The 10,933-nt window shown below is 50.1% G+C and overlaps 1 long non-coding RNA gene across 2 annotated transcripts; it reads left to right on the top strand.

Moving 5' to 3' along the window:
• The first annotated feature begins 2,665 nt into the window (after nucleotides 1-2,665).
• LOC136786490 (uncharacterized) lies at nucleotides 2,666-8,974 on the top strand. Of its 2 annotated transcripts, none has more exons than XR_010825334.1 (5): nucleotides 2,666-4,151; nucleotides 4,791-5,580; nucleotides 6,450-6,585; nucleotides 7,435-7,539; nucleotides 8,445-8,974. It is a non-coding gene; the product is annotated as an uncharacterized lncRNA (long non-coding RNA). The 2 variants fall into 2 exon arrangements; XR_010825335.1 differs by having other exon boundaries at nucleotides 4,150-4,237.
• Nucleotides 8,975-10,933: the final 1,959 nt, after the last annotated feature.

Here is a 10,933-nt window from a genome sequence, read left to right as displayed (position 1 = left end):
CCAGACTGGCCTGGCTGCCAAAGCACACGGCATCTGCAGAGAGCAGCTCGCGGGGCGCCAAGAAGCACACACTCGGCTGGAGGCAGCAGCGCCGGCGAGCTCATTTTAGTGAGCATCGGGGAAAGAAAGGAGAGAAAGCACCGGGTTCGCAGCCCTGTCTCAGCAGAGATGTGCACGGATGCTTTTCGGACTGACACACATTGTGGGGTTTCTTTGGCACGTCCGTGGTTCCTGGTCTGGGGCTTTGGGCGTCCTCCACCGCCCAGGCATGGAGGTGGCAGGGGTGACACGTCCCCACGAGGGCGGGCGGTGCTGGGGGATGGGACCTGCAGAGCTCCCCGGACCCCGGCGCAGAGGAGGGTGGTGTGGTGGAGGCAGCCGGACCCTCAGAGGGTGCAACACAGCCAGGCCACCCCGGTGCCACCCGGCAGGGATGGAAAGGGATCTGGGGGGCTTCTGACATTGCCAGAGCCCTGCAGCGGTCAAACGCTGCTCAGCCGAGAGCTTGGTTGCTCCTCAAGGATCACAGGAGGAAGTTCTCCTGACTGCCAGGTCAGAAGAACTCGCTCTCCGTATTTTACGACGTTACAAAGCCCAGACTGACCTCCCATGTGTTTGTTTGTGAACTTTGGAGGTAAACACGCAGTGAAGGTGTCACCGAGGCCCTTTCTTCAGGACTCACATTTTTAAAATGACTCCTCCAAAGCGTCCGTACTGCTGGTTTCATGTGGCAGGGATGTCTGGCACCCTGCTACCACCCGGTCCATGTGCCTCAGCTCCTCCAGGCTGAGCTAAAGCCAGGATTTCACACCGAAAGCCCAGGGGGGACGTCCCACTGCTCTGGGTGAGGGTGAGGAGGGTGGCTGAGCCCTGCCTTCGGGGAGCGAAGTGAAACCCACGCGTCTGGGGGCATTCGGGCAGCGGTGGCCAAATGCTGCCCACCAAGGGGCAAGGCTGCCGGGCTGCCAGGATCCCAGGTGATCTCTCTGGGAAATAGCAGGGTCACCCAGACCGCCTCTCCCGGCGCGCCCGCAGCTCCCCACCACGGCTGTGACGAGGACGCGGGGAGCTCCTGCCAGCACTGGGCTACAATCGGGGCCTTTCAAAGGCGAGAAATTTTTCCGCCGTCTCTAGAAATGAAGGGCTCTGAAGTTGAAGCTGCGGACAGTAGGTTCTTGCGAAGGTATTTTTTACAGTAACTGGGCTAAGTTTAGAAATCCACTTAACAAACGGCACGGAAGCTACTCGAAGCCCAACTCAAAGGTAATTTGCTGTTACTGTTTGCCAGCAGCCCTGCAAATGTGACGGGGAGGTGTATATCTGCAGCTCTTCACCACGCTTGGTGCTTGGTGTCTGCATGTTCAGCTGCCGGGCTCAGTGGCAGGAAACCCATCCATCCATTTTTTAGCCTGTGTTCAGCCTCTGTCCCGTACTGCTGGTGCAAAGGGGTCCCGGTGGGAGCTCCCCACCCCTGCCACTAGCCGATGATGCTCCAGACCATGGCCAATTTCTGCTGGTGGCCACCCCATGCTGCTGCTGTGCACACTCAGAGCCTGCAGCATCCCCTCTGTCCCTGTGGCTGCTGCCCCCGTGCTGGGAATGTGAGCACGGGGTGAGCAGGAGCGGCAGCGCCCACCAGGGCTGCGCATCGCTGGGTGCCAAAGCACGGGGACAAAACCCACCCCACAGCTGACAGCATCCGAGGTCACTTCTTTCCTCGGCGTCTGGCACAGCCAGCGCTACCTGCACAGCAGGGCCGGGGATGTGCTGCAGCTCGGCTGGAGGCCTGGATCCCGGCTGGCCAGGGGCTGTGGGATCACAGCCCCAAAAGCCCAGACCCGGCAAAGTGAAGTCAGGACACCCTGGCAGCCTCCCCGTGTAATTTTCTTGCTTGGACGGGTGTATGCCGCAGCTTGACTGGAGCCCCTGTGTATTCAGCTTGCTCGCTTTTTTTTTTTTTTTTTTTTTTTCCAAGACCAAAATTAAGATAGAAACTGAGCACCTGGCGCCAGTTCACAGGCGGGTTTCTCATGGCTGCACAGGGAGGTCTTGTTCCCGTTGCTACCCTTCCTGGTCACCTCCGTGCCTGGCTGGCCCTGGCACCCTCTGTCCCTGCTCACACCCCCCGCAGCACCAGCAGCGCCCTCCAGCATCTGCAGCTTGTCCAGGAGAAGAAAAGGGCTCAAAAGACCTGCCAGGAGAGGCAGGCTTGGAGCAGAGCATGGAGGGACACAGCACAGCAGCTGCTGCGTGCCCAGGGGCACGGGGGCTGAGCTCATGGCTGCAGGATGGGGGCTTCGGGCAGGCAGGATTGCTGGGTTAAAACCCTTCATGAAGCTGGGAAACTGCAGGGTCCAGCACCTCACTGCTCCCCGCAGAGGTGCAGAGGCACAGCGGGGGGCTGACCCCGATGCTTTCGGTCTCCTGAGTGGCACTGGGCACATCGCTCCCCACGCACATTTCTCCACCAGCAGCATCACATCTTTGGGGTGTGCTGGTGCCCTGCACCATGCGGGAACTGGTCCCACACTCCCAGGGCAGCACAGGGTGGGATTGCTGCGACATCTGCCTGCTTCTGGCATCAAAGCTGAAAAAGAAACTCGGCTATTTTTTGCTCAGGTTTAAAATCTCTTGCTGTACCTGCACACCTTAAGGACTCCTGGCTTGTGCCCGCGGAGCGGGCGCAGCCTGACGGACACCTTGTGTTTCCAGCCCTCTGCTCTCCCGTAAAGATTGCCTGAGCCTTTGCCAAGAAATCTCCCTTTTCTCATGGGGCTCCCGAGCTTTCCCACGTCCAGATGGCTGGACCCAAGCCATCGGATTTCTGCCTGCCTGGACGAGAGATTTCTCAGGTTCAGCTGCGGAGGCTCAGATGTTCGCAAGGACCATTTTGCTCAAAGCAGGACAATGGCTGGAAAAGCAGAAAATGAGGCCTCAGGGTGCTCCTTTCTGCCTTATTTTCTTAGTCCTCACCTGCCCCGCTGACTGATACTGACGCAAAGAAAGGAGCTGTAGGGATGTGAAATTTAACTGAGCGCATCCAAAATGGGAGCGATGCGCTCCGTGCCTCTCCCGGCACAGAGATGCTCTCCCTGGGCTCTTTTTTCCCCCAGCCAGGGGACACCCTGACACGTGAGGCCCTGAAAAGCCCAGAACTGGAGCAGCTCGGTTGAGGACAAATGCCTTATCTCCTGATGCCCTGGGCGCTGGCAGCTGCGCTCAGCCCGCGCTTCCCAGCCTCCGGCCTTTGAAGTACAAAGGGAGGCGAACGGGCGGATTCCTGCAGCTCATCGGCAGCTCCGGGTGTCGCTGGGGCTGCGGAACAAAGCTCTGCCTGTGCCTCGTGCCAACGCATCCGTGCTGGCGTGGCCCTGCCCCAGCGCCAAGAGCAGCGAGGAGGGGACGGCCGTGGGGCTGGGCGCCCGCGGGGCTGGAGCCAAGGGAAAAGGAACCCTCGGGGCCGGCACGCGGCTCCCAGCTTGACTCAGATACAGCCCTGGTGCCTCCTTTTCTGCTTGCCCACAGCCTCTGCTTGTCTACAGCTCATCTACATCTGGCTAAAAGTCAGGGAGGGTGGCATTGCCCCAGGGCCATGGTGGAGCAGGGGGGATCAGACACCAGCAGCTGGGGTTTGGGACGGAGGGAAGGAGCCTTGCTGCCTCCTTCTGCATCTGTCTCATCTGGTGCTTGGCTGGTTTTAGCTTTTCCCTTGCCTTTTTTCTTATTTAAGATGGCATTTTTGTGCTGTGCTGATAAGTGAGGGAAAGGTTGGGAGCACTGGTAGGGTTTGGTGTCTCAGCCGACGGCGGGGTGTCTGCAGCACAGCTCTGCTTCCACACCCCACACCTCTGGACCCCTGCATGGGTCAGTGGACATCAGAAAATGGAACTTCATAAATTCCTGGAAGCGTTATCTGAAGTTACACCTTCTGGCACCAACAGCTCGCAATGTCCTTCGCTAAAACCTGCAGGAGCAGGTGGGACACTGAGGAGGTGTGTGCTCAGCCTCCGCGAGCAGCTGACGCCAATCTGGAGTAACTGGGGTGCGAGGAGGGGTTATAAACCACACCAGCTCTGCTCCTCTCTCCTCTTTGATGAATGAGGGCAGGGCCTTCCTCTGCCTACCAGCCAGCGACTGAAGGAGATGTCTGTGTGAGTTCATGGCTTGTGGTGAGGGGAAAACCTCCTGGCCTCTTCGCTGCAGTGCTGGGTGTCTGTCTGCCTCCTGGGGAGGTTTGGTAAGCCCCCGGGGCTCTATGCCTGCCAGCCCACGCAGATGACTGTTGAGGGGATGAGGAGGCTTAATTGACCCTGACAAATATTTACCTGTTTCCCTGAGTTTACAGAAGCCTTGCTCTGGGTACAGCTTTGAAGTGGCGTTCAAAGCCCCAGCAATGCTGATGTCCCCGGGGGAGCGGGGATGCTGCTGCAGGATGGGCCCTGTGCTGCTCAGTGCTGGCATCCCCCATCCTCTGCCCATGTCCTGCTGCACACTGGGGGAAGAAGGGTTTTCTGATTGTTTGGAGCCTATGTTAAAGAAACAGCCCTAAAAGGGGTTTTTCTCAGCCCAGTGGCAGGATGCGCTTCTTGTGTATTTTTTCCTAGCCTCTGAATCATGTCAACAAGGATTGGATTGAGTCACACATCTGTGGCAGGCTTGTATTTAAGAAAAGTAGCTTGTTTGAACTGGACAAACAAACACTTCTGGAAAGAACCCGACTGCTTTAACTAAAGCTGCTAAATGCTCAGATTTAAAGCACTAGGATTTGGCTTTAATTTTATTTCTTACAGAACTTAGAAGAGAAATGCACTGGAGAGTTCTTTATTGTAAGAACAGGCGGCAGGAGCATACTTGTCACCCCTCTGCAGCTCTAGGCTGTCGGTAGGATCTCCACGTGGCTGCAGTTTGATGGCCATCCGTGGACCCAGAGCTGCCTCTCTGCTGCTCGTGGACACCGTCAGTGGGGTTTGAGTTGGGCTGACACCCCTGCCTTCACCCCACCTTGGTGAGGAGCAGACAGGACCCCAGTATTTTGGGGATGCTCTGCTGCTGGTGGACTGGGATGCAATTCCTCAGTGAGAGCAGCTGGCTTGTTCCTCTTGATGTCAGGAAGCTGGGCCAGACATTAGCGGGTCAGCGAGTGCCCTGCCACCAGCTGGTGCCTGGCAGTAAGAGCTCACTGGATGCCACGGGGAAGGTGCAAGGATCTCACTCACCTCCATGCAGCAAGGCAAGCTGAGTTGCATGTCACAGCCAAACAAGCACTTCCAAGTTCCTACAGATGCTGAAGGAAAGAGCCTGGCTTGGAAAAATTGTGATGAAGCAGAGCTCAGAGCCCAGGCACCTGTATAGTTCTGGCTTCAGCATCATCCCGGTCCTGAGGATGGCTCAGTGCCTCACGCTGCTTGCTGTCACCCCGCTGTCCTGATAGCACCTGTGGCTGGTTATCACGCTGGAACTCCCCAGCCTTGGGCATCCTCCTTTCCTCTTCTGATGCAGGCTGAGATGTGGGACAGGCTGTGGTGGAAGAGACGAGGGCAGCAGGAGGTGTTCAGCTCGCTGAGCCCAGGGAATAGATCGGTAAGAAACCAAACAAATCATTAGCAAAAATACATGTGTAAATTTAAACTTAACTACAGCTAAATTAAGACTAGGACAATCCTGAGTCCACTGGCCAGTCAACATATGCTTTGATGTTTTCTGTAATTATTATTTTTATCTACAGAGCACTTCAATAGGGATTATTTTCAGGGCAACTTGCATCACATTTCTAGCTGACACTTATGTAATTAACTAAGCCAGTAAAGCATAGATTAAATATTATGTATGCATATTTATTTTTTTTAGCTTTGCATTTAATATTTGTAATTATATATTTGACTAAAGCAGCTGCAGCTCATGTTATGTGGTTTGTTGTGCCAGTTATCCAGCCAGGAAGCTGGAACTGCTAACTGTGGTCCCTGCAGCTGATCAACAGAAAGGCAGCTCCAGGTTCTACACCTGAATGTAAACACATGAGCTAAAAATGCACTAGTAAAGTCTGAGAAGTTCATATTTCTGAATTTGAATTAATAAGTGTAGATCATTTTCTTCCCGTATTTGAGCAGTTACAACAAGCTGTGTTTTCTCAGGGGGAAAAAAACAGGTTGTATTTTTATACAGCAGCTCAAGGGCCACCCAGAAAAGACTTCATGGACGTTGTTGTTGTGAGTTTTGCATGAAGTTTAACCTGTGACTGATAACCACTACAGAAAGCAAATAAATGAAAGAAATAGATAACACTTCTAGCACAGGACTACCAGAAAAATTAATCTAACTGGACGGGAGTTGCTTACCAGTAGCCGTGCTTCTTTGAGAATCCCATCCATTAAATGTTCAGGGGAAAAAAAAAATTACACATCAGCTACCAAGAAAAGACAACACAGAACCAACTTAATTCATGTATGCAGGTGTTTGGGAGTGAAGATTTTCTTCGGCAAACACAAAAGGCACGTATCATCTGCAGTGCAAAAAGGCGAATGCAAACCGGGCCAGCTATTTCAGCAAGGAGTGGTACACACAGCCACCGCAGCTGCACTAGGTCAGGTAATTACAGAAACATGACTAATTACGACCATTTTATGTACAAGTGCACGTATACTTGCATGAATCACACTTTTAGGTGTAATCTCATCCCCATTTCATCTGCTAATGAGCTGTTTTATTCTCTCTGTAGCAAGAATAAATATTTCACAGCTTTGTGAGCTCTGGTTACTTTTAAGCTCTTCAGATTGTTATTGTACCTCTCTGCAATCTCACATTATCTCTGAGGAAGCAGGAAAACATAACTGCTCCCATTTCCCACCCGGAATATGGGAATACAGAGGTTAAGGAACCTGCCTATGGCTGTAGAGGGAGTTTGTCAGAGCCACAAATTAAAACCAGACCCTCCGAATCCTTGCTCGGGGCCCTGATCACCAGACCATCCTCTTCCATAAATTCAGACCTGTCATTAGTCTGCTCTGCTGAAATCTGGCCATGCAGAGCAAGGAACATAAATATTTTGTAGCAGTAGGTCTTAATTTGTAGTGTTAGTAAAGAAAACTCCACAGAAAACTGAATTGGTTCTTTATTAGGCTTTTCCCTGTATCCCAAAATATTTTGATCTTTGGATATAACCACCAGCTATGCTGAAAATTCCCTTCAGCTAAGATCATACCCTTTCTATTCATCTGAAAAGAGTTTGAGGGGAAATGTGTGACCTGCAGAGGTTTTAATGCTGGGTCCAGTCTATACAAATTACCTGGGGCTAATTTCCATAACTTTTTCCAACGTTTTGTGGGTTTGAGGATGGGGAAAGGTCTTTCCCATTTGTTTGAGCAGCCGCACAGGTTGTGAATTACCATTTTCTCTATTCTGTCTCTTGATTTGGCTTTTCTGCTGCAAATAATACAGCACCCACTCACAGAGGTGAGAAGCCCTTGGTTCTGCAGAGCAATGATGAGGCGGGCTGGTACGAGGAGCATCCCTCATCACCGGAGACGGGCAGTGAGGATCCAGGTCAGTGTGATGGGAAGGCTGCGGTAACTCTGCCCTGGCTGCATTTCAAAGGCATCACTGACACAGAAGGGAACAAAGCATACTTTTTTAAGCTGACAGTGAATAGAGAAGGCTGCAGAGCTGAGAGCACTGAGGTTGAAGGATGGTGTCTCAGCAAAGGGCCAAAACTATCTTCAACTTCAAGCTTAAGCTCCTATTAGGCAAAGAAAATACAGCACAGATAATGCTTATGTAGCACCTCTCGTGCAAACATCCCAGCACACTTAACAATCAAACTCAAACACAATCAGTCATGGAGATGTGAGCAGCATTCACCAAGAAAAACAGAGCAAGCAAGGCTTGGAAAGGAGGGGTGGCACAGCCACTGAGAGCCCATGGTTTCTAAATGGTTTCCATCTGGAAAGCGCCTTGTGGATGGAGAGAGCTGCGGTAGATGATCCCCACGGTGAAAAGCAGGCAGATAATGACGGACAAGCAGATGCCAACAGGTTGTAGGTATTGCTCTGAGACAGGAGGGCAAGCTGGGAAGACACGGCTTCTCCCAGGTCCGGACAGGTGCCTTACTGAGGTAACTCAGACCCATCAAGTGTGCAACCACAGGCAGCGTGCTTTGAGGGGCACCTGTTGCCCTTGTCTCCTAATTCCAAATGAGGATGAGGTGCAAGCTGTGCCTGTGTGCTACCACATCCGTGGCAAAGAGACTGAGCTGTGCGGGCAGGCGAGTGGCTGTGCTGAGCTCCAGCATGACCCCTGGTCCAGATGCCTGGGGAGCACTCCCTGGAGCACACCTTCCCTAAGGGTAGATCAGCTGGCGAGAGCTCACCTTAGCTCAAACTCAGGTCAGAGAAGAATCAACCTTTCTTGTGTTTTGTTTAATATATATATGCATTTTTTTTATTCTCTAGGCATCTTTCTGTGGTTGCAACAGAGAAGTGGACCCAGAAACCATACTATGACTGAGCAAAATGTCACTCTTGTCTGGCAAGAGCTGCAAAGGGTCAGGGTCTCTCTCCACTAACTGCATGCTGAGGTTAGGTGACTTTCCAGACAGTGATTCTCAATTCTGCAGAAGGTATCCATGCCATAGCCTTGCATGAGAAAGGCAAGTTTCCTTGCAATCAAAGTGAAATGGATGATTAATACAATTGCTAGAACTAAATGAGTTAATTTTCTAAGTAATGTAATTATTTTAAATAATTAAGAACAACTCAGTGTCATTGTTCTTGCTCAAATGAATAATGGAACACTTGATAAAACATGGAACTTTATGACCATGAAAGATTCCTTCAAATCTACCACGGCTCTGGAATAAGGACACTCTCAAGGCATGTTGGATCTCATTTCAGACCTCTGCTCAGGATGCTGTGATTTCCATGTTGCATGTCCAAATAAGTGCCCAAGGCTTTGGGCAACTGGGCGTGCAGGGGCAATGCTCACCAACCGCTCTTCAGCTCTGTATGCAGTTCTACATCTGCAAATGAATCAATTCTTGCTTATTTTAGAGGCTAAATTTAATTTGTCAATGAAAGAATTTGTTTGGGGCCTTGGTTCAAATTAAATATTTTCTTCAAACAGAGGGGATAAAAAAAAAAACCACAACACGTTGTCTTCACCAAATAATCTGGAAGTATTCAGCTTGTGAATCAGGCAGTGACTTGGTGAGCTTAAGAAAAAAAGTAAGAAAAAGCGAAGGACAGACAGATCTGTTATACCTGACCAATTAATTCAGTTTGCTATTGTTTATAGCTGTCAAATACCAATTTGCTCTCTGTGAGAACATTTTGGGAACCTTCTACAATTGCCCTAGAATAAACCCCATTTCCTGGTTATGAGTAAAAGCATTTTCTGCAGTTTTAAAATATCTAAATCCTGCTTTTTTTTTAATATCTTTTATTTTTAATGAGGGAACTACAATTGGTTCCTCAAAAGGACTGTTGGCCTTGGCTGGTGCATGTGGCAGCATATACGTGGTATGAAAGTACAGATTCAGTCTAAATCTGCAGGACACCTGGAACCCAGTTGAGCTTTGCTCAGTGCACTTGCTAGAATTCATGATTTATAGAGATAATCCTCAGACATTTCAAGCTGGGCTGAAGACAGACAAATTTCCAGCCCATGCCATCAATTCCATTCATCTGGAACAGGTGCCAAGCTTACGAAATCCTCCTGCAATGTGGTAGACACCACAGTATGCTTCATTAACAACCAACCAAGCAACTTGCCATCTCCAGCTCACAGGCATTGAAAACAATCTGGAGATCAGAGACCCAAACCTGTGAAGCAAAGAAGGAAAAGTTTCAAAGGCAGCTGGACTCCCACAGGAGGGGATTTAGGCAGACAATGCTGGACTCTGTGAAACCTGCTCCCAGACCCTGTTATCCTCACTCATTTGAGTGAACACAGCTGTCTGTCTTTTCTAATTCAGGGGTACAATGCTGTGGCTAGAAGTGCTAGATGTGGCCGTGTCAGTCTTGTTAAAAACAACATACAATAAATTGCCAAATGCCATTTACCCTGGATAACCTTCTTAGCTGAAACTGTCCATATCTACTGGAGTTGCTTGTGCGTCAGTCGACTTTGATGTGTCCTTCTGCTCTTTCAGCCCAGATGTTGTCATAGATTTTCTGACGATGACTGCAAAAAGGCTTTGAAATGCACTCTGGCAAGAAACACTTTCCCATCCTGTCTCAGATAGGGTCTGCTTTCTTTTCACCTCACATTTTTTATTACTAAGGCCGTTCAGATGAATAAAGGCTCTTTGTTCATTTAGCAATTTCTCTGCTTGCTGATGGTGTTTTATTTTTCAAAGCATAAGTTGAAATGACAGCAGCAGCAGCTCGATAGATGAAGCAGGTCTCAAACACCATAGTGACAGACTACTAGTGTCTGAACACTGTTGCTGTCAGCAGTATGAACAGTGCAGGAGTCTTACAAGAAAGACTCTTCAGGCACAGAAAAAAAAGTTCAAAAATTACGTGTTAGGACGTATGAGAAAGTTCCCGATTTCTCTCTTGCATACTATGGAAAGATGCTCTCTAAGGGAAGCTGGGCATGTTACTCTACAAGGAATGGATGTTCATTTATGGTGCATAGTATAACCCCTTGATGCCCTGTTTTGATGTTCTGGTCTGGAAGCAACCTACCCATTTGGTAATGGACGCAAAAAGTAATTTTTGTTCTTGTTTTGATACATTCGGGTGGGATAACAATGCTTCTGAATATATATTGACATACATTGAGGATCTTGCTGTTTAAGCAGCATTTCTCCCATTATACATGATGGATTTGGAGCTTGTACTCCACTTCGCATTTCAAAGTGCCATTGAACTGAACGGGTCATGCTATGCCCCCAAGCCCCAGGTTTTCTGTGCTTGTTTGCAGTGAGAGGTGGGGC

This window comes from Anser cygnoides, chromosome 16, assembly GCF_040182565.1.
Source record: "Anser cygnoides isolate HZ-2024a breed goose chromosome 16, Taihu_goose_T2T_genome, whole genome shotgun sequence".
NCBI classification, from domain to species: Eukaryota; Metazoa; Chordata; class Aves; order Anseriformes; family Anatidae; genus Anser; species Anser cygnoides.
Note: the sequence above shows the minus strand (reverse complement) of the source record. Positions and strands in the feature narration are given on the sequence as shown.